The sequence below is a fragment of the Pezoporus wallicus genome, unplaced genomic scaffold (genome assembly GCF_028554395.1).
Source record: "Pezoporus wallicus isolate ANWC-B61680 ecotype Strahan unplaced genomic scaffold, APGP_CSIRO_Pwel_v1 contig_2908, whole genome shotgun sequence".
NCBI lineage: Eukaryota > Metazoa > Chordata > Aves > Psittaciformes > Psittacidae > Pezoporus > Pezoporus wallicus.
This window is the reverse complement of record NW_026642179.1, coordinates 6,325,433-6,349,476: the sequence shown is the minus strand read 5'-3', so window position 1 is coordinate 6,349,476 and position 24,044 is coordinate 6,325,433. Positions and strand designations below refer to the sequence as shown.

At 39.5% G+C, this 24,044-nt stretch overlaps 1 protein-coding gene across 9 annotated transcripts in view; it reads right to left on the bottom strand.

Annotated features, from left to right (window-relative positions):
• BICD1 (BICD cargo adaptor 1) overlaps positions 1-24,044 on the bottom strand; it is a 171,674-nt gene that overhangs the window by 120,721 nt on the left and 26,909 nt on the right. The gene's annotated exons all lie outside the window — the stretch shown is intronic.

The window sequence follows — 24,044 nt, the reverse complement described above, 5'->3', positions numbered from 1 at the left end:
GACAATACCTTCTCATCTTTCCACAGGACTCAAAATACTAATTTAAGAAACCATGATGTACCATGAACAGTTTCTGACACTATGCCAAGATACTGATTTCATCGTGACTTGATTCTTTCATATGCTTGTCAAAATCAGCTATCAATAACAGTCAAGAAGGTGCAAGTAAGTGAAGATTTAGCTTATGAGATTCATTCTACGTTTGCTTTAGTAGATGCACAACCAGCCCCTATTTCAAGGGATCTCTTGCATCATTATACTGAACCAGTTCAAACATAGTACTAAAAAAACCTGACCATTTTTTCTTCAGTAATTTGCAGTGCCATCTAGAAGAACACAAACATTCGCAGGGCACATTCCCAAGACATTAGAATCGTATGCAGATATCTAACAGCCCCACATCTTTTTCTCCACATCGTGCCACATTATCATTCCTTTTTTGCTGATAAAAAAAATCAACAACAGAATCATTAGATCAACATTCTATTTCCTACATAACTTCTATTCTGTACTATTTCAACAGAAGAAGCGGTAGGAAGTCTGCTAAATGGTAAACTACTAAACTATAGATACTCTGCGTTGGTCAACTTGTAGGGCTAGCCAGTTAGGTACAGTTCTGTCAAAATTTATATTGACATGCCCACAAACTGTCCTTGAGGACTGTGCAGTACCCATGATATACATTATATGCTCTCCTGGTCTTTCCAAGACGAGATGGAGACCTGAGAAGACTGCATAGGAATCCATGGAAGGGGAATAACACAGGAAAGAATGAGGCAGGAACAGATGTGGAAACCAGGTTCTCACATCTGCAGAGCATCAGCCTGCTCTACACCCCTGATTAGACAGGGGAGGAAGGTTAAACACACCTTCTCCTCCCTTTCAACTACCTCTTCTTGCTTCTTCAGGTAACAGTCTTCTTTTAAAGAGCCTAAATAAAACCATTTTTTCCCCCTCAAATAATCCATTCACCTTAGTGCAACCTAAAAGGACATGGCTAAACAGAAACAAAAAAAAAAGTGCATAAATAACAGAAGGACCAAATAATGTCATATGTTTCCTTGCTGCATTTATGTCCATCTACAGAAAGACAGGTTGAAAACAAGGTTAAATCTGCAAGTCAGTAACTCTCCTATCCAATCTCACCTTATAAATCCTCAACCACCATTACGTTTTTGAAATCTTACACAAATTCTCTTTTCTATTGTGACAGAAGTGAGGGCAACAAAAGGGAGAAAAAGATATAGGCATCAATTCTCCGAATAGATGGTTATCCAGCTGCTGAACACAGCACTATATCCTCTGCATCAATAAACTCCAATTTAACATTTATTCAATATCTAACCAGTGAAGCAGACCAAGACCACAGCAATGTAACTTCTCAGATAAAGCATGCAGAGAGCTGTAATATCCACAATCACAAGAGAACTGAAGAGTGGAAACAGGATCCTGCTAAAGCTGTCACTAGATCACAATATATTAGGTGTTATTATAAATGGAGGGTACCTCAAGAATTTTATTTTATATGTGCCTACATGGGGCAAACTCACATCCTAGTGAATTAATATAATCTTTATGGGACTCCTTCATCTGTACCTTTCCACATAAAATTCATTTACAGAGCCATCTAACCCAAATTTGTCTGTTAAGATATGCAGCATATGGACATTTCAGTTGCGGCAATGAACAGTTTGTCTGTACCTAAGATAACATAAACGGAAAAATATTCCAGCTATAAAAGATGCATGCATGGCAAAAGAAAAGTATAAAGATTGCCGTTAGTAAAAGGAACCATTTCTTCTTTCTACTCCTTACATTTCATTTGCCCCAGTTCTCTGTTTCGAAGAGCAACAGAAAAGAAATCAAGTATTTATTTTCTACCTAGTACCCACAATTAAGAATAAGTTAAATGGAAGTTCAATAATGTTAAAAATTGTCCCCAGTTAAATGTTAGTTCACAGACGCTGATGCAATTTATATCTTCAAGTTAATCATATTACAGCATACTGGGTGCAGCTGGAAGGAGGTAGCTTTCTTCACAGCAGCCCATATAGTGCTAGGCTTTAGATGTGTGGCTAAACCAGCGTTGACAGCTCACCATGTTTTAGCAATTGCTGAGCAGTGCTTGCACAGTGTCAAGGCCTCTGTCACCCCCCAGTGAATGGGGTGGGCAGGAGGCTGAGAGAAGACCCCAACTAGCCACAAGGATATTCGCTACCACAATGTTAGGTTCTGCAGATAAAACTGGAGGCCAGTCTGTCCAAGGTAGCCACTGTCCTACATTGATCTTTTGGTGGGAGGTGGCAAATGACTGCCTTGGCATCATGTTTGCTTTCCTCTTCCTGACCAGGGCTCAGTAAACCAGTTTCTTTCTGAATTCTCTTTGGTTGGTTGGTTGGTTCTTGTGTCAGGGTATAAAAGGACATGGAAATTACTGCCTATATCATGAACTGGGTTGCACTGTAGTAGAAACTCAAAGTGCAGTCAAGCACGAGCATATCTTACCAATGCCTTCAAAAATAGAGCCATGCCCTAGGAAGTCAGGGAACATCCATTTTAGGAAATAAAATCTGTAATTGAAGTTAAAGGAGGCAACAGACATCAGCAGACAGACTGAGTAAGGCTGCTGCAGTTCAGTAGTCACAGCACAAGATCTGCTAGGCACACATGATACTAAAAGCAATGAGAAATTAACTACAGACAAGTCTAGAATTTTCAAATCACATCTTGAGACAAGCTATGTCTAGTATTCATCAGGCTGAAGCTTCCGAAGTGAAGGAGACTGAAAATTCAGCTTCCTTCTCAGCTCTGCCACTGATCCAATCTAGATATAAATTGAAATCCATCAGACCATGACCAATCAACGGATCAAGAGTGCACTGCCCCAGCCATGCTGCTGCACTCCACCTCCGTCCAGCACTGCACCACCTCCTTACACAGGTGTGCAACTGCTTGGGAAGGATTTAAATCCGCTAGCGATAAAGTCCCTAGAGCACTGTACAATTCCCACTGATTTAAATTTAAAGCCAGAAATATCAATAAAGTAGCACATTGCTCTCCATGGCATTAGCTTTTCCTTTTATGACAGGCAATTAAAAAATTTGTTTTCACTGTGACAAAAGAATTTAGTAAACGATTTCAATAAACCTAAAAAAAAAACAAAACAACAAAAATCAGTCCACTAAAGATCACCAATTATTAGCTCATAACATCACCTGTATCTCACAATGACATATAATTATGTTATATCCTGATTTTTGGAAGCTAATGCTTTTACCTACAGAAATGTGTAGGTAAAAACAGGGGCCAGCAGAGTCCAGGTGTCTCTTCCATGTCTGCTTGTCCTATATCTTCAGTTCACATTGTTTATTCAGCTTTTGTCTTGACAAAATTATTACGTACCTTATACAGTGCCATAATCTTGCATAGAGCCTCCAGGCTCCAACAGAAAATAAATGCATCAGTAACAATCAAATGACAAATTAGATTCAGAACATATCTTTAAGCAGCTTTTAAACCTCTTTTGTACAGGATTTAAGCCTTTATTTATTTACATACATATATATGACAGGTAAATACATATATACACATACATATGTATATATGCATAATGTATATATACGCCCCATACAAGTTTTACACATCTATAATCTATAATTTTATAATATTCTAACTCATAGAAATATACATACACATATACTTCATATATTTATATAGCATATAATAGTGGCTGGTCACCTGCTTCCTCCTGATAGTTAAATCCATTTCTCTATAAAGCAGCAGTCCTTTTTGCAAAAGGAAAAGCACCGAGGGTACCAGAAGTAGAAAGTGATGGAAAAATTCAAAAGAAGAGGAGAGAAAAAATGATGCTGATGATCCCACTTCCCAGCAGCGCCAGTGTCTCAAGGCATAGGCAGCAGAAGCAGAGGCCTGAAGCACAGGGCACTGGGTAGTCCACATCAATACTGCCCACCAGACCTCAGAGCCTTGGCGCAGACACTTCCTGGCGGAGAAGGATGGGAACAGCTGGGATGCCCATAGAGCATGTTCCAAGGAGAACAGCATGAAAGAGTCCAAAATGGACCATTCCAGAAGGGCAATTTTGTCTTCTTAACTGTACCACCAGCCTTCTTACCTCCCCTACCAACTTGCTGCTTCGTAAACCAGAGCTGAGGCACTAAAATGATGCATTTGTGGACTTTGTGGTGTTGCATAAGCTTATAACTCAGCAGAGTTTATGACTGCAAGTCATTTGTATCGATTTATTTACTTCATTAGCAAGGGGAAGATGGAATTCTGCATTGATGGAGAATCGAACTGAAGAAAGAATAGCTGATTACACATTTTAAAAATCACATTATAAAGTGAAGTTTCCTAATGACATACCCAAAATTAAATACCAAGAGTATAAACTATCTAAATCTATAGTTAGGAACTTAAATCTCTGATCTATCTTTCCTGTGGATGAAGAAGTTGTGCAGCTGCTTTTACAAACTGTCACTTTACCTACCTTATTTGATAAAGCTTTACAATACCTGCTAATGCAATTATGAAAACTCCGTAATTGCATAAATGACATTGCAAAATTTTACTCCTGGGCCTTTTAAAGAAACTGTGTTAATGGAGACAAACAGTTTCTTAGAAACACAACTGAATACTTAATCATAAAAGTTCCCTCTTACCAGCCACTGTGCACAATGCAGTAAACATTGTGCCCAAAAAATCAAATCATTTTATCATTTTCCTTTGATGTAGCTTCTCCACCACCACACTGGCATTATTGTCATTAAAGCAATAATTTGGCAAGCATGAAATAATATTGTTAAGTAAGAAACTAATATTCCAAGAGTAAGAGATGAAAATATTTCATGTACAAAAATATAAAAAGGAAAAAAAAAAGCAAGTCTATGAATAACACTACCTTTCCATTGGGTATTTCAAAGTATTATAGAAAGATACATAAGAATTATTTTCTTGATTTTATTTGATAGGGAAAGTTGAAAACAATTTACTCAAGGCCACAGAGTGAGACAGAGACATAACTAAGGAGCAAAGCTGTGGCTCTTTAGTCCCACTCCAATACCCTGGTATTGCAGCACACTATATCATGCAAATCATTAAGGAAACGACAATGAAGAAAGCCACTCTCCTGTTGACCTCCCCAGTATTATCCTTCCTTTAGTGGCTTTTCCACAAACCACTTCCAACCTACCTTCCCCTTTTGGATAACTCAACCATCTGGCAAGGCCTGCAAGGACTGCCTTGAGCATCCCAGGCAGCACCAAGCCAAAGGCAGACCACAGTGCTAGGACATCCTGACGGCTACAGCACTGTCTGCAGCCTCCGTAAAGCTAACTGGGCAACCACACCAGTAGGCACAGTACCGTGGGAGGAGGCACAAGGGAAGATCTCCTGAGAGACTGAAGTTCTCAGTAGGGCTGAGTCAGCCCTACTCACGAAGATCCAGGAATGGATGTAACCAAGCATGATGTCAGCACTCAGAGAAAATAATCTGTCATATCAACCTAATGGAGCCTGAATCTTTAATGTTATTGATTCTGCTAATGCTCCTCCATGCTGTCATCTGCAAGCAAAATACTTCTTTGTTTTATGGTAAACTACACTCAGGGTCATGCAGTACAGTAGATAAATATCATTATGAAGGAGGTTTTGTTTTGTTGTGTTTTTTTCAAGCAACATAAGGCGCATAAAGTTCTGCATTTAAAAGTAGTCATTACCATTATTAGAATCATAGAATAGTTTGGGTTGAAGAGACCTTCAAAGGTCATCTAGTCCAGCCCCTCTGCAATAAGCAGGGCCAGCTCCAACTAGACCAGGTTGCTCAGAACCACATCCAGCCTGGCACTGAATGTCTCCAGGGATGGTGCATCCACCACCTCTCTGGGCAACCTGTGCCAGCCTTTTACCAACCTCACTGTGAAAAATTTCTTCCTCGTGTCCAGCCTGAATCTCCCCTCTTTTAGTTTAAAAGCATTATTAGCACTAAGAGGAAAATCAGTCATGCCTAATTCTAGTCATTCGATCTTAAATCACCTAAGGAGAAGACACCTCAATGTAGCAGACGTATCCTAAGCAAACAGACAAGGCTTGCAGAACTATGGGAGTTAGAGCACATGGCGCTGTAATCAGCATTTCAGTGCTCATTTCAAAGACTCATGTGGTCAGAGGTTTCATTCTTTTTTCCATCTTTTCTCACTACGCAAATCAAATACAATTCCTGTCCCCCTAAATGCCTAACAGTATGCGCACTGCATACAAGTGTCAAGATTGCCTACTTTAAATCATATGCTGAACGTTCACCATTTCCCACGGATTTTCAGGAGAGCTGTATCACTTCTGTTGCCAAGCTGCAGACACAGGAAAATCAGAAATGATTGAGGTGATCAGGAAAATTCTGGTGGCAAAACGTTCTGCTACTAGACTCCTTCATCTAACCTCGCAATTCGCTCTCTTCTTCTCCAACCCCTGTAGGACATGGCAAACTCCGGTCCCATTCCTTCCCACCCTTGAAACACAGCCAGCTCTCGCCTGCTATTTCACACCTTCTTGTATCATCATGATTAATAGAAACATGTTTCTGATAAAGACAAGTAACAAGAATCCTTATTTTTGGGGGGTGCAACCCTACTAGGTGTCTAAAAAAAGAACAATCTTTTGTCCAGGTTTTGAAAACTGCATCATTTATGGTTACTCATCGTCTTTGTCTTTTATACTATAACTGCAGACAGATGAGCTCATTAAGCAGGACATGATGAATAATCTCATACACCTCAGCATCGTGTATTTGAGGCTATTCCCCTTTTCCTCTCCCATATTGATACATGCTACCTCTCTCAATGACTTCCTCTGCAAACATCAGGGACCTTGGCAGGTTTGGAAAGGTAGCACAATGAGAAAAGCTATAACAACGCACCTTTGATCCATTTAGCCTTTTGTTTGAAATCTAGATCTGGCCCCTGAGCAGAATCCCACTTAAAGTATTCACCCCATTGCTGAAACACTGAGAAAAATCTTTATCCTGCAGACAGCTGTGAAAACTCCTGTCAGTGAATAAATTATGAAATGCCTCAAAGTAATAACTAAGAATATACAAGATGAGTCATAATCCTGAAAATTGACACCCCCATCTGTCAGATTCACAAAGCCGGGAACTTTATATAGAAACCATAGAACTTTCCTTTAGATAAACCCCTCCTGCTGAATCTGTATCTTCTCTAAAATAGTAACCTGCCCTGTTCTCTGGCTTAGAATGCTCTATTTTGGGATGATGGCCCACTACAAATAAGGGTTGTTTTGTTTTGTCTTGTTTACACTTTATCCATCTGCAAACAGGTAAAAGTCTGGGCGGAAAAACAAAAAGTAATCATTATTTGTCAGTAAAGGGACCTCTGCCAAATGGCCAGAATGAAGGATACTGTGGGTTAAACACATTTCACCTCTGAGGGAAGTTAACCCTGCAAGCGTAGTTCTACTAGAAATTATATATACATAAAAACCTGCACCCTTCATAAGATGGCCTATTTTCTTCAGAAGTATTCATGCAGAAAAATAGTTCTTAAGATTAATAGTCAAGTACAGTCAAGCTTTAATATATATTCACATCTAGGACATGAATTTTGTTTATTACAAGGAAGGTTGGGGGGGGTATTTGTTTGTTGGCTTTTTTTTTCTTTAAGGTGGTAAATGTTCTCAAGCAAAGGAAGCTTTGTGGACATCAGATCTTCATTGATTCCACGAATTTCCATTGTAAACATAATAATATTGATACACTCAAGGAAATATTGATAGTACAATCAAGAAAATGGACTGAAAAAAAAAATCTACTTTGCTGTTTAAATACTATCCAAATACCTATGGTATCATTGAAGAAATCATAGAGAAAATTCATACGAAAAAGTATATGCTCCAAGCATACGATCTACAATCTCATGTATGACAACTCACATTTAAACCACACATTAAAATTTGCAAAGTACCATCTCTGCTTCCAAGTACTTAAAAATCTGAGGTGATCTTAAGATGGTTTAGTGCTTTGGTTTGGGTTGGGTTTTTTTATGCCTGTCTAGGAGATGCTAGCAGGGAATCCTCAGGTGCACTCTGCCTCTTCATTTTAGTTAGATGAGTCAGATTTGTCCCCATTTTGTATCACAACTCAAATGTCTCAAACAGCCCTTTCCTTTTTCACTGAAGAGAGCACAGCAAAAGAAGAATAACTGAAATATTTTGTATAAATGTTTGTCTGGGTCATCACAGAGCCAGAACACCTACAGGGAAATTAATTCATTCTTCATAAACCAAGAACCTTTTTGCAGAAAGATTCTCTAAACAGTTTCAAACCTTCACGATTTATGAAGCTGAGTCATAGCACTTCTACGGTGAAGGAAGTTGAAACATAATTAAAATAGAAAATCCACGTAGTGCAGTTCAGCCTTCACTTTTGCTTTTTAATTCCTCAGAGCTTTCATAATTTCCAACCTTCCTGGCACCTTTCAAACTTACAATACATAGGAAAACAAATAAGTTCCTCTCATCTGCTCCATGAGCAGTAACAATGCTTACAGAAGCTAAGCAGGCAGCAGGAAATATTCTCTAAAGCCCAGAGAACAGAGTCCCAAGGGCAAGGATTTCAGTGCTAACACCCATGCGCTATATGGCCAGTTTCTCAAGCTGCTTCAGCTCCCAACAGGCATGCAGGGTCCTCCTCCTGACAAGAGTATTCCCTCAAATTATCACACTATGGTAATAGTTTAAGCTATGAGCTTCACCATACTGTGGTCATGCACAGGACTGATTGATGAAGGAGTTCCATCCAGGATGTGAAGGAGCTTAGCAGGAATCAGGCAGCTTCATGCCACACAATCCTTACTTTTTTATCGTTTTTTTAAATCCTGGTTGCACATAAAAGGGGAAAAAAATAAATCTAAAAATCACAAATTGAAGTGGAAACAACAAGCAAAACCTGAAAACATTTCTAGTAGTTTTGTAGGACAACTGAAAAGGAACAAAAGAGCTTGCATAGGCAGAAATGTAAGTACCACAATTCAATCAAGATGCACTTTGCGGCACAAGTAATGGGTTTCAGGGCACCTTGCAGTGTTAAGGGAACTGATCAGTTTATGGAGAAAGAAGGGTCTCCCTCACATTGCAGCTTAATGATGTAAATAGCTTCACAGACCTTTGCCATGGGTAGAGTTGATAAAAGAAACTGAATTAGCCATGCTAGCTCAGTTAAATATACACAAAATTAGACTAGGAGACTTAGTGAAAAACTGCTGAAAAGCTGATTATATATTAAGCATTAGCCACTATCAATGTTATGAATGACCATAATAACTATCTGAAACATGGACAATTAATATTTCGTTCTGCAGGTCTTCATTATAGCACTTTTAAATAAAAGCTGCTAGCATTTTTTACAATACTTAAAAAAATTTGCTTTCTGAAGAAGCACATACTGTTTTAAATTCTTCTCCTTTAAAAAAAGATACATATATTGCAGTGATTAGGTTTCCTCAAAAACCAGGATTTTAAGTTATCCATTTTGCACATACATACATTGTGCAGGCCAGTTTCCTGTATCCTAAATCCTTAGGAACCACAAACACCAACTCCCATGTGCCACACAACGAGAGTAGAAAACTTCTAAGGCATCTGTGGAAGTCAGAAAAGAAAGAGGAACACTAACAGGAAAAAACTTTTACCACATGCTTAAGGAAAGATAACATGCTTTTTAAGGCTGTAATAGAAAACACTGTAAGAACTACGGCTTCATAGATGGCCATTCCTAATTAGCCGCTCTCCATATTTGCATTATTTAAAGCTGTTTTTCATACTGCTAAGTGTATTAACTCAGCACAGACTTTCTTTCACCAGTATAAGGTTCAGCAAATCACGTAAGTTGGAGCTAGCCAGTGAACTTCCATCATCTGCTACTCATCCTCAGACAAGCCTCTCCGTTTCTCAGTCACTTCACTCCTTCAGCCAACAGGGCAGTGCAGTTTCCATTGCCCATCCCATCTGCAACACATGCAGATTCTGGAGAACCAAGGGCTTACCCCAGGCAGTGGGGAACATTGACCTATTTTGTATGAAGTGCATGGCCTGTCTTTTTCTTTATTTCCGGGTACCAGCCTTATTATTCTGTTCCACCCTGAAAACACCCAAAACAGAAATCATTTAAAGCATCCAGTTCTTCAAAGAATTGCTGGGTCACATTCTCAGTGAAAGAATGTGAGAGACTACCTGAGAAGCCTAAAAAATATTAGTGTAATTGATAGGTATTTGTCCATATATAAACTTGTTTTGTATTTACAGCAAGGTATGAAAGGCCGTACAAAGCCCACCTATGCTCTTCAAGAGCCAGCAATAGCAGAGCCCTAGGGAAAGTGCTCAGAAACACGTAAAGCATGAACCAAGACATCCTCAGAATACATGCTAGCTTGCACATCTGAGACTTCCCAAGCCAGAAATACTATCTTCCTAGTTAAAAGCCTTCAACAGGTTATTCCTGAAACCTGTGCAATCATTTTGTGAAACAATGCAAGGTGCCACATGACAAGCTCCACAGTCTAACTATACTATGCAGAAAAAATTTCTTTCATGTACTTTGAACTCATAGCCTACCAGTTCTGCTTGATGCTGCTAGCTCTTCTGCTGGAGGACACAGTGAAGAGTCATTCCCTAGTTATCTCCCCTGACAGTCACAAACACATAGATGTTCTTCATATCACTGCAACTGTAGCTGCTTTCCAGCTTGAAGAATTCTATTGTAGTTCATCATTCCGCTTTCAGAAATTAGGTCTTTAATCACCCTCATTGTTCTTGTCCATATCTACTTTAGTTAGAAATGGTAGAGCACAAGGGAGGCAGAACTGCCCGTAGTATTCAAGACGCAGGTGCACCATTGCCCTACATAGGGCCACCGTGAAGTTTTCTGCTGGTTCTCCATTACTTCCCTAACTCTTGCCATTTGATTGGTTTGGTTTGTGATGGGGGGGGGGGGGGGGTGGGAGTGGATTTTGACCACTACTGAGAGGCTGGTTTTGTAAGAATGTCTTTTATAACCTTAAGACATTACTTCTGAAGGGAAAGTGGCAGCTCAAATCAATATACTGATTCTCATTTGCCCTTCTATTGCCCAGTTGCTCAAACTCATAAAGCCTGTCTGCAATTTTTCAGTTAGGTCTCAGTTTGACTACACTGAATACCTAAGTATCATCAGCAACTTGGTCACTTCACTGTTTACTGCCTTTTCCACGTTATTCATCAATATATCGAGCAGCACAGCCTCCAGCAGATGTCTCTGAAATAGTTTACTGCTGCTTTCCTTCACTGTGAGATTTGCTCATTTTACTGACAACTTGCACTTTGTAATTTTTCATCCATTATTAGGTCATATGAAGACCCACCTTTATGGTCCACTGCAGTGGAGGGGGGTGGGTGTGTTTCTTTGGGGGTTTTGTTTGTTTGTAGTTGGGTTTCTTGTTTGAGCGGTATTTTTACTGGTTTTGGGGGTTGTTTGGTTCTTTTTTGGTGTTTTTTGGTTGGGGTTTTTATTTTGGGGGGGTCTTTTTTTTTTTTTAATTAAAGAGCAGTGAGGGATTTTGCCAGATACCTATGGAAAATCTGAGTACACCACATCACCCGAGTCTCTTCTTTGTTCACATATTCATCGTGTGCTTCAAAGAATTCCAACAAATAATGGGGCAAAAGTTGTTGCAAAACCCATTCTGACTATTCTGCTATGCATCATGTTTAGTCAAAGGTTAATTCTATTATTGCAAGTAACTTCAATTAACCACCCCATGTAACAAACTGGCTTTTTGGTCTTCCCCAGAAACTGTCTCCCCCCTGCCCCCACCATCCTTTCAGTCTTCTGGTGCAAAATCATATTAAAGTGAGCAGTTACTTATCACAGGTATCTTTTCCATTCTTCAGTGCATACCATATCATAGTTATTACCCTGTTATTACCTATTTTACTTATTTGTTCCTCCAGTCACTTCTACAGACACCAAGACAAAGCCTTTAGTAGCCCACTCCCTTACAGGGGAGGATTGTGGCATGTAAATCTCCAGCATTCTCCACTTGAAAAGTGAAAAATAATTTGATTTTACTAATGTAAACATCTTCTCTGAATGCTTTTAAAAAAGAACGAACACAGCCCCTACTACAGTGGTCTGTTGGCTGTGGCAGAGAGAAGGCAGCAGAATCAGTGACAGTATTCCTACTTCTAATGTATTTGCAAAGGAAATACTTTGTATTTATTTATACTTTTTACAAGTTTCTAGTCTGACCTGCCAAATTTCTGCTATTCCTTCCATTTCCCATTTGGATCCAACTTTCACTTTTCAAGGGAGCCTTTGGGATTAGTGTTGTTTTGTTGGGATTTTTGTTTTGGTTTGGGTGTTTTGTTTGGGGTGTTTTCTTACAATACCTTCTTTTCCCTTGCTATATGATCACACTGTTTTCACTTCTGTATTTCCTAACAGAACATACTCTTTTCCCTGAAGTCTCCAATACAATGTCTTTGTGGTGGTTTAAAGGTTTGACAAACACCACAAAGCCAAACAAACCGGCAGCAAGCAAACACCCTCCTTTTTGCTCTCACAAGTGTGTTGTCCTTAGCTTCTGGAAGGCAGGCTTCTGGTGTTTGCTTCCTCTGCACAGATGCTGAATTTATGCACGCTGTACCTACTACCACAGGACAGCTTTTCCACTGTGACATTCTGAAACTGCTTTGCATGCTCAGGAGACAGATGCTCCCTCAGGAATTCCCTGACTAGATGGCCCAGGAAGCTGCCACTGACAGTGTCTAAAGCTTAGTTTAAAGTATCCCATCCCAATATGGCAGGTACCCAATCAGACAGACATTAAAGGTACCCGGGATAAGGTACAACAAAGCTGGTTGCACTTCATCCCTCTATGGTCTCTCCCATTTTCCTCTGTAGCACTGCTGGTGTAACCACACTGGTGGCAATAGTATAGTCCTCCTGCCATATTTTTATTTTCTATGCCTAAACTTGCTGGGATTTTATATTACTTATGGCAGGCAGCTGATCTGACTTGACTTTAAGCTTTAGCATACCGCAGTTCTTCCATCAGCTCAGCCTACTCTGTCATTCTCTGTACTTCGATTCTGCATTATCCAAGCACTTGTCATCCTCCTAGCACATTTAAGATGCATATTTTGTCAATAGCCTCTTTTAAAGACAAGCACTTAGTTCTGCATTTTATTACTTAGGTTTCTGGTTTAGCGCAGAAATACATATACCATGTTTTGGTTTTAATTTTCTCTGTGCGTATTTAAATAGCACCCATTTTGGTTCTACTCGTCCCCCCTTCTATTTCCTACCTAATTGCTGCAAAGGGACAAAAGAGGACTTACAGAGAGCACAGCAGTGCAATATTCACCAACTCAAATTTGAGCAAGATTCCTGTTCCTTAATACAAAGCTGCTTTTCCATCATCCCTCTCCTCCTCTCCATTTCCTGCACCAAGACACGATTTTAGTGACAGCATTTTACCCAGATAAGTCTACCCAGGGAAGATACCTCACTGTTTCAGTGAAGCTGAAAAGCAGAAGTATGAAAGAGATTAAGTATCTCTGCTTTTGCCTGGCAGCTGATACTCCTTAAATCCCTAACGACATCCTATACTGCATGTTTCACAAAAATTATAATGGCATTCCATCACTGTGAGCAACATAAAACTGCCTTAAAAATATACAGCAACACATCTTCCACAGAGTAGCAATGCACAGAAAAAACAAAGCTGCTATGAGAGAAACCATAGGCCTGCCACTAGCATCAGCACATTGAGGAATAAGCATGGGAGCTGGACTTCATTTCACCACCACTGCACTCTTATCTCTAACTCCTGCACTGCAGTAGTGCTGTTAGTAGGGAAGGATTTCAGCTCTGCATATGTAATTTTGGGGTGCAGAGGGGAAGCCCTTATATGAAGACTAGAAACATAAAGGAAGCTTTAAAAACAGTTCTTCAGTTCTTACTGATGTTACCTAAGAACTAAATTATTCATATTACTCAGTGCAGGAAAAGGTGCTGACACAGGGTAATTGCTTGGATGAGAAGCTTTCCAGTCTCCACTAGCTACCCCAAACTTCTGCTTTTAGAGATGTGCAAGAGGTCTTAGTTTTTGATAGATATTACATGAAGTGATTACTGATCTACTTCACATCTACATTGCTTAGAACTGATTTTTAATTCCAGCAAAACTCTTGTCTGCCTATCTGAAAGAAACAGCAGTTTGCCAGTTGTTAGACAGTTCTTTCCTTCATCTCCGATACTCAATAATATCCCTCCAGGTAAAGGCAGATACCTGAAGGAGAAGTTTCTTTATTGATTTATCCCATAGCCTTGGTGCAATAAGCCATTTATCACTGCCATATGGACAGTGACAAATACGTTTAACATGATGTGTTAAACAAAAAGGCTATAAAAGGACAGAACCACGTTTTCCAAGGGGTTTCTGCTCAACCTACTAAAACACAAGCATGGTCTGCACCTGTGAAACAATCATAGTATGGTTGCAACTAAGCTTCTCTGCAGATGAAGAAGTTGCAGGCATAGTACCCAGACATTTTTTCTGTTTTTTTAATAAATCCAATAGACCATATTACCAGGACATGAAGAGAGTCTTGGTAAGATGTTCCACTGTTGACCTAAACCCATTTTTTCTGAAGTCTTTCTCTCTCCACCCCAGATTGCTGTGATACAGCTTGGAAAGCCTAGGAATGCTCTTCTTGGCAAATTTTCTATTTCAGAACTTACGTAATTTGTGGCAAAGAACTGAAACACTGGAATTTAAAAATCTGTCTTTCTGTCATCTCTACAAAAGAAAAAAAAAAAAACAACAACCCAACACAACCAAACAAAAAAACACACCAGAAAATGGCCTACAGCTTGCCCATGATTTATCACATACTTGTAAGCAAGGAGGTTTTATGTCCTATCCGAAAATCTCGTATTTAAAAAGTCTCTATTAAGACAAATCTCGGGGTTCTCCACTTAACGATGTGTCAAAGCCTACCGCAGATTATCCACTTCATTGACAGACATCATAAAAAACGTAACAGAAGTCAAAATGAACTCTAGCGAAAACATCCCAGGTATATTTTCACTATTTTCTTACAAATGCACTTACATATTATTTAAAGAAGTTAGATGGGTGTTCAGCCAACACTGTCAACAAATTCAATAACACATGAAGGCAATACAGAAAACAGCACAGCTCCTTGTTTTGTCAGACCAATAAGAAATATTGCAAGGTACTACAAATATCTCCCTTGTTCATCCATAGCACATCCCCCAGTACTCCCACTGCAGCATGACTGAGTGCTAAGAGGATAGTCGAACACAGAGAACTGTTCACAGTCAGTAGCTTGCTTGAAGTTAAGGCATCAATTTCAGACTTGAGTAAAGGCTGGGGTCTTGAAAAGCTTGTTTGTTTTTCACCACTTTTCCATTTGCTCTAATAAGAGCTAATCACATTTCCTTCCCAGCCTCACTTGTTATAGCCTTACTAATGATCCTGTAACTGTGATGGCCTTCTTTGAAAACCTACTGGAAGTTATAAGCAATTTTCTGCTGCTTCCAAATCCAATAATACTGATGTGGTTAGGATATAGCACCTGCACACCTGGCTAAACCCAGGAGCATGACTTTTTATGGGGTTTGTTTGGTTTTTAAAGGCTGCTTATGATTTTTAGTTTCATACTAGCAATTTCTTGGCAACGCTTCCTGAAAATTAGAGGAATTTTATAAAGTTTTATTCAGCTTATTAAAATTCTTAAGTAATTGAAGGTATTCACAAACAGACCACATCATATGCTGCAAATTAACACACAGTCACCAAACAAGTGTCTGGGTTTATGACATACAGTTGCATTGAATGAAAACCATTAGACCTTAAGTAGTTTAAACAAAGCCCTTCACTACTGGCACAAAATTACCCTATACTAGTCTGCATTTGCAAGACAACAGGGAAGATGTAGGGAAAATTCTGCAGTAGAAAGGTTTGTTAAACTTGTAACTCATAAGGTAGCTCATTTGGAATAGTCAAATGCACAGCTAAAAGTTCCATTGATACACGGATTGACTCCACAACTCATTAAAGTTGTAAAGTAGGTATGCTTTTATTCAGTGCTGAGGTGCATGGGGATAGCTCCTCCAAAGTATGCACACCCAGGATCGTTTTTCCCTCTATAGTTATTCTCTTAAGGTATACATATGCATTAGATTACTCGATACGCCTATACATATTTAATACCTATCCCCGCTTCGTATTATAATGAGTTAGAAGGTCCTTTGTGCCTGCACAGTGCCCCCCTCTGGTCATGGGCAAGGGTCTCAAGATGAAGTAAATGAGTCTTCTTCCTGTGGGTTAAGATTAAGTAAATGACTCTTCCCCTTCTTAAACTTTTCATCTTTTAGTCTTCACATATGGCCTTAGGGTTTGGTCGGTGCCCCAGCCATAAACCATCTGCTTCTCCCCCTTATCAGCAGAATCAGGCATCTGCTTTTCCTTATCAATAGCTGCTTATCAGTAGAATCAGTCTGCTTTTCCTTGTCAACAGATCAGGTGTCTGCTTTTCCTTATCAACAGAACCAGGTGTCTGCTTTTCCTTATCAATAGTTAGTGCCTTTGTTCTGCTTAGTAGGCATGATAGGTATTTACAACAGACAATACTTTTGTTTAAGCAAGCAAATTCCTCTAACCCCCTTGTACACTGGTTAACCCTGTATCACATAGGGTTTTTAATTCCTACTTACATGGATAAAGACCATTTGAAATAGTGGAGAGAAAAATTCCATATTTTGAGAAACATACACCAAAAATTCATGTTATTTCCCAAAATAACTGGTATGAAGAAGATCTTACAGATTTACATAAAGAGTTGTTACAAGCTTCAGAAGTCCTCTGCCTCCTCACTGCATCTGCCTAATTGGTATTCCAGCAATGCTGCATTGTCTGAAGATGGAAATACTAACACTTCAAGAGAATAGCAGATAATAGTATTGACATTTTAGTGTGGTAAACAGATTTCAGCTGAACAATGTGGTTTGCATATGTTAATCACCCTCCTTTAAACAGTTCACTCACCAGAATGTTCCTAAATAGCTTAAATAACTGGATATATGAATAATTTCCATTAACACTAGAAACAAGGAGGTTATTGCTGAATTCTCCTCCTTCCCATAAAGCCAGTCTTAAAAAAAAAAGGGAAGCACACACTCCATGTAACAAGCTGTTGCTATGGAACAGAAGCTGCCTTATTTCTGCATGCAATCTGTGACCACTCAAACTGGCATACCAGGACTTAAGTAACTGCACTATCTCAGACTAAACACCTGGATCTCATTTGCACTGTTACGGTGCTGGCCCTTTGTCTGGGATACATAAGCAAACCTTGGTAAGCAAGGAGGCACCACTCAGGACTCCAGCACAGGCAGGAAGCTGCCACCACCACTTTCGTTAATCCTTAAGTGCTTGCTGAGGGTAAGGCTCCTCTGCAGATACATCTAAACAAGAGAGCTGGAGGTGGCTGGAATCAAATAGGCACCATTTTCAGGAAATCAGCTATCTGGATGATGGGCAAAGAGATGCAGGCAGGGCTCGGTAATGATCCAGGAAATACACAAATAGAAAACCTACAGACAGGGTAGGCTGCCATGATTGCTTTGCTTTCCTCCATTTCTGTAGCCCCATGTGGATACGCAAAACCACTACGTAAGGCATCAGCAGAAACATCTGCAGCTTCATTAAGAGACCTGTAAGCAGATTTGTTTCCATCTCATGAATTCAGACTTTGCTTCCAATTTATCCCTCCAGTATCATTTGCGCAGCCACAGACAGAAATGGGTAAATTTCCACAGACGAGATGGAGCCTGTGTGGAGTCCACCCAGGCAGGCAGGGCTCCTCCTGCTCAAGTGGAAGTGAGGAACAGACTCAAGAAGCCAATTGTAAAGTGGAGAGTAGGCTGCAGTTATGTCCTTCTCACCCTTCTCTGTACCATTACAGGAATTGCTTCACCTGTTAAAAGAGCCGTCTCTTAACCCAACTCAGAGAAAATACCTTCCTAAGAAGCACCTGTGAAAACAGATCTTTGTGTAGACCCTACCTTAAAGTACAGCCATGCAAACAGTTAAAACAACCTGCGCTCTTGCACTGGAAGCACAGTGGAATGAAGAACTATTCATCTGAAAGAAGAGATCAAATCCCTCTGCCCTCATCCAGGACCAGGACCGTGGAGGGTGTCACTTTCACCACTCAGGAGAGGATTTCTGCAGGCAGAGTAATTAACCCCTCATCAGTTAACTAAAACCGCGCTGTCTGATCAAAGACAAATTGTCCTGTTCACCTTAGCTTTCAAAAGGTGCTCAAACTACATGAAGAGGTCAGATTTAACTGGCAGGGCTTGTAGTTCCACATGCTGTTTTCCTTATCTCTTTCTTACCTTGGTGGAAGAGGAAGTTCTATTTTCAAGAACAGCTTTTAGAGATTCTGCCTTTTCCACAACAAATGGGAATCTGAGTGCTTCAGACTATGTCCCATTAAGCCAGTGTCTGACTAGAGATGGTTACCTTATAAACTATTTGTTCTGCACAGATGCATGAAGACTTGGAGGAAACGATACAATATCACCAAAAATATCACCCAGTCCTGTTATCTTTCAATTTTGATTTGATTCACACAACCATTCAAAAAAGTCACTGTCCAACCTCACGGAGCATTCTTCCAGCAGTGACAAAGACTCATATTTAAATGACTATTACAACAGCACACAGTCCTTGTGATAAACACATAAATGTATTGGCTTTCACAGATCACAGGTGTTGCGATGTGGATATGAGTTCACAATAACAGAAACAAAGCTCTAAAGACACAAGATTAGACAACAAGTTGTAAATGGCCAGAACTCTTGAGCAAAATGGAGTCACATAGCAAAAGAATTTGTAAAGGTAAAAGAAGGGGGGGGGGGCGGACTTGATATGAGAAAAGCTAGTGCCTGGAAAACATAGAGTTAAAGTACTTCTAGCTTAACTTAGATAGAAGATAAAGAGCAACTTATTCTTATTCTTATTATTGTGTTGTAGGTCTGTGGAATTTAGTGGCCCCACTAAACATGAGTGAATTATTTTCACACCATCCTTCTAAAGTACCTTTAGCTTAACTCAGATCCAAGATAAAGAACAATGTTTTGTGTTGTAAATCTATGGTGAGATAACAGGATTTAGTGGCCCCACTAAACAGGGATGAATTATTTCACACCTTCCTTCTATTTATCAGTTAGAGACGGCGCCTCCCAAACATCTGCTAGCTTTGGATATTCCTTGTCTGCCCATCCTGCAATAAATTTTACGGGAAGGTCACACTGTTATAAATCTTTGCCAGCTATCAGAAAAGTTACAGATATGGCTGGTTTCAACTAGTTTTGTGATTACTGGGGTATCCAACTGTGCCAAAAGTGAAAAGTACACCATAAGGAAGACTGCTTACTGCATCTTGAAGACCCCTGCCCACATGAGGAAGACTGCTTATTTCATCCTCAGGACCCCTGCCCACAATCACCGCAGAGCAGTGAGCAGATGCCAAGAGGAGGAGACTTATGATAATAAGTTCCTGGAGCTAGTTACAATATTCCCCACCTATATGTGGGAATTATGAATATGTATGTCACTAATGCAATAGAGAAAGTATAAAAACCTGTAACAAATGCTAATCGATGCGCCCCTGGCTACAGTCGCTCACCCAGCGCTGTTGCTTTTGCTTTATTGACTTTGTCCCTCAATAAAACCCTGTTATCACGATTAGAGGAGTGAGCTCATATTTCACAGCCCTCATGGACTGAAAAGGTTTTGACCAAAGCATGAGGGAGGAAGGTCTGGAGCCGTGTCCAAACCTGCTAATACAAATACCACCACCACTATACCTATGTATGATTCCTTCTGCAATTCATCACTGCACAGTAGGAAACTCTCCATTTGCTCTGCAGTCTCTGTTTAATAATTTACAGTATACACTTTTGCATGGAGTTGCTTTAATACTTCATTTCCATAGCTGTTTATATTCTGCCTCAAGTATTTTAATCACTGATTTAAATAAAAGCCTACCTTTAAGCAGATAAATAGTCCCAACAGAACCTACCACTTGCACTTCTATGCAGACATTTTGGCAATGCTACTGAATACATTTTGTCACAGCAGGATAGCACGAATAAGCTCAGAGTAATTTTGCTTAACAAGTATTACTAACATCAGCTATGATGATGAAAACCTGGCAAAATATTCTATTAAGTACAGAATTTGATTATCTGCTCATTTAGTGGGCAAAATACATTTCCATACAAGAAAAAAAATAATTAGACTTGATTTTTTAAGTAATATTTTTCATTGTCACCTGTCTCTCCCTGACTTCAATCTTTAAACTGATGGGACAGTAAATGCAGAACAATCAATGAATGCACATTGTATGGAATAAACAAGTATCCAAGAACTGCTGAAAAGGAATTAATTACTGCTTGTAAAAGTGGTACACTTCAGATATCCTTTTCCCTGAACTGCACTAATGATCTAGAAACTCAGGTATAAAGATTCAGTCAACCACTCTTCCCAAGTCATAAACAACCTCTTACAATCCTGGCTGCAGGACTGTTGTTTCTGAGGCAATAACCAAAATATGAATGACATTATTAACACTATGCTTGCAAAACATAACCAAGCACATCCTATAGGAAAAAACAAAAGGAACAAAACTGGAGAAGAATATTTCTGTCACAAAAATGCCTATATCCGTATCTTCAGGTGCCTACTTCCCCTTTGCTGTTGGTCATCCAAACATCGCAGCACAGCATGGACTGTTTGATGTTCATTCCTCAAGTCCTGCTGGGCCCTGACTTCTCTACCTACTAATTTTTACTGGAAACAAAATCCTAGACAGAAGGTATATTAAAGCCAACTCTTTTTGGCTTCTTCATCCTCCAGTTCTAGTCAGACCTTAACATAGTGCAGCCTAAAAGGCGCAACCCACAGAGCAAGGTAGAGGGGATGGACTGGCAGCTATGATCTTACCCAAGGAGCCTCCCACCTATTCAAAATAGAAGTGTTTTGCTGGTTTTGTTTCTCATGAATAGGAAGCTTAAACTGCACCAGAGAGGAAGCTGCCAATACCACTGAAATTAAGAATATATCTTTACAGATAACACTTCCAAGAAGAAAAAATGCAGGCCACACAACTGATAATGACACTTTCCAGGAGCACCACATGGACCATACCACAGATGAGCTGTCACTGTAGTCAAAACAAGCCAAATTCAGAAGAGGCACTGCACCTTGCACAGCTGAGTCTTCCAGTAGCAGCCATGGCATTGAGCAGCATTATGCCTTCAAGATAGTAGTCCAATTTGCTCCTGCCTGGTCACTGGAGAAGCAGTTTGCACTCAGAGAAAAGCCATTACAAAAAGCTCATACAAGCTCCTTCCACCTCAGCATCTCTAAACATGCACTCTTGAGTTTTTTCCTGGGTAACATATATTCCCTCCTCTCTGCTGGTCTTCTGGACTACAGAGACTGAACATCCTGAGTTTACTCAACTACTGAAAACAGTTACTTTGGGTTTTGTTTTTGTGCTTAGTTTTTTTTTTTAAATCAAACAAACAGCTGTTCTGCATGAATCCAAGTTGATGTGCATCTCACCTGCACAGTCAATCACTACGTGATATAGGTGAAACATAGTGAACATTTACACAGATCAGACCCAGCTTAATCCTGCATTTACACTCAGTGACTTTTATGAAACATTTTTGCCAGAAAAAAAATTATACCCAACAAAATCAAGTTGTAAGCAACAAAAGTATCACTTGAACAAAAAACAAATTCCAGACAAAAACCATAAAGCTGCAGTGAAGTCTTACTGCTCTAATACACCACGCAACACTATTAATCATTGAAATAGTATTTTAAGAGCACTATAGACAGCTTCTTGGTAGCATTGGAGAAAAATTTACATCTCCCAAAATCAAAACCAAATCAGAATATTCTGAAGTTTTGACTCATTGAAGGTGAAAACCCCTTTTGCTGCAGCTGAACCAAACCAGAAGCAGCAATGTGCTACTTCCACTTCAAATAACTCTGATTTATGAAATTCATGCACCTTCTGTTTGTCACAACAGAGGAGTTACATATCAATGTCTCCCTGTTTGTGTTGCCAGTAAAGCCGTTTGAAGCTTTGTTACACATAAAGCTGCTTCACAAAAATGCACAGAGGAAAAACTGCTTTTCCATTCAACATTAACATTGTTTAAAAATATCATTAAATGCACAAAGCAGTAATCTGTAACAGATATTTCCAAAACAGCAGATGCACACAGAATTACTGGTGCAAAAAGGCATCATCTACCCCTAACCTTCAGGGCATCTATAGAGGACCGAAATACAGAGAAACAGCTGCACTTAGATTTAACTGATCAACAGCACATGACACCAGAAACTAATAATAATTAGTTTTCAATTAAACTGTTTACATCCTTTCTGAAGCAAAGCAATTGCAATATTTTATCTTGTTTTAGCAGAAGCAACCATTAACAGGCTATGCAAAGAGCACTGTCATTAATGTCTCATGTTTAATTCAGTGCCAGATTTGAATGCTAGATCTTAAAAACAAACAAAAATCCCCCACCAAACACAATATCCACAAGGCATCATTTTTAAGCAATTTAAACTATGGTCTGACTGAAAAGCTTATTAGCTAAAGAGCTCAAAAATAGTAGGGTTTCCACACCGTATGTTAACAAATCACACAGTTATCTTTAGACTCAGAGGCTAAATGGCACCCTCATATAAATCCCACGGGCAACATCATCTGTAATGAGTTTGTGTCAAAAAGAAAACATTAAGAAAAAGAGATACTTGAATTGAATATGTTGTTCTAACTGCAAGGTTAGAACAGAGCCCAGGCCAACATGCTTGATAAAGAGTGGCTGAGCTTTGGAGACAATGTGCATCTTACCATTCGCTGAATGATGCACAGTGGTAGCAACACCCAGAGACACAGCAACAGCACTTGCATTCAGTAGACTGTAATTCCCACTGGACTGGTAGGACACCACAGTCCATTACATTTAGCACATTCTCCTACAAATAAAAGATTCAATGTGGCAACACTTACCCAGCTGCCAGCCAGGCTCCTACCCTGAGCTATACCAGTATCTAATTACTAGTACTCAAATAACAATTATAGGTTCATAAACCATACATATTTATTTTGCTTCCACTCCATTCTGCACCTCCATCAGAGAAGCAATTGCCCTCATGCAAACAGTCATTTAGGAAAAATTTGCACAAAGGACTCTTAGCATTTTCCTATTAATTGTTCCATCCCAAGACCCTTGAGCCAAATGGCAGACTTTGTACTATTAACTCTTCCTCCTTAACACTGTGCAGTCTCTTGAGAGAAAGCACAAAGGATTGTTATGCCTTCAGCATACCCAATGAGAATTCCCTGAAGCCTGAGCCACTTTGTCGTCCGCTTCTCCAAATACACTTATGCCTTGGCTAGTGATGGTGACAAGCTTTTTACCCTACAGCAACTGTCTTCTGAACTTCTGGGAGATTTCCCCCATCTTTCTTCATGTTGCATCAGATTGCATGACATTTTTTATCCTGAAGAGTTTTTTCTCTCTCTTTCAAAGTAGGTAACAAATTCATCATACCCCTCTCCATACAAACCTTCTTCAAATAGGACAGACAATTTGATGAAGTTGCTGTGATAACAAGAAAAAAAAACTTCTTTCTAATGGCTTGTAAGGAAATGTTTCTCCTACAGCCCTCCACTCACTTCTCAGGAGCAAATGGTGTGATTAGAATTAAATGATGATGGTGAAGGGTAATTAGTAAGTTTTTAACTAAAATATCTTTTCAGTGATATTTGGAAGCTTTATCAACAAATCTTAAAATCTGCATGCTTGCCTGTAGAACCATGTTTATTTTGTTAAAGCCAAAGGC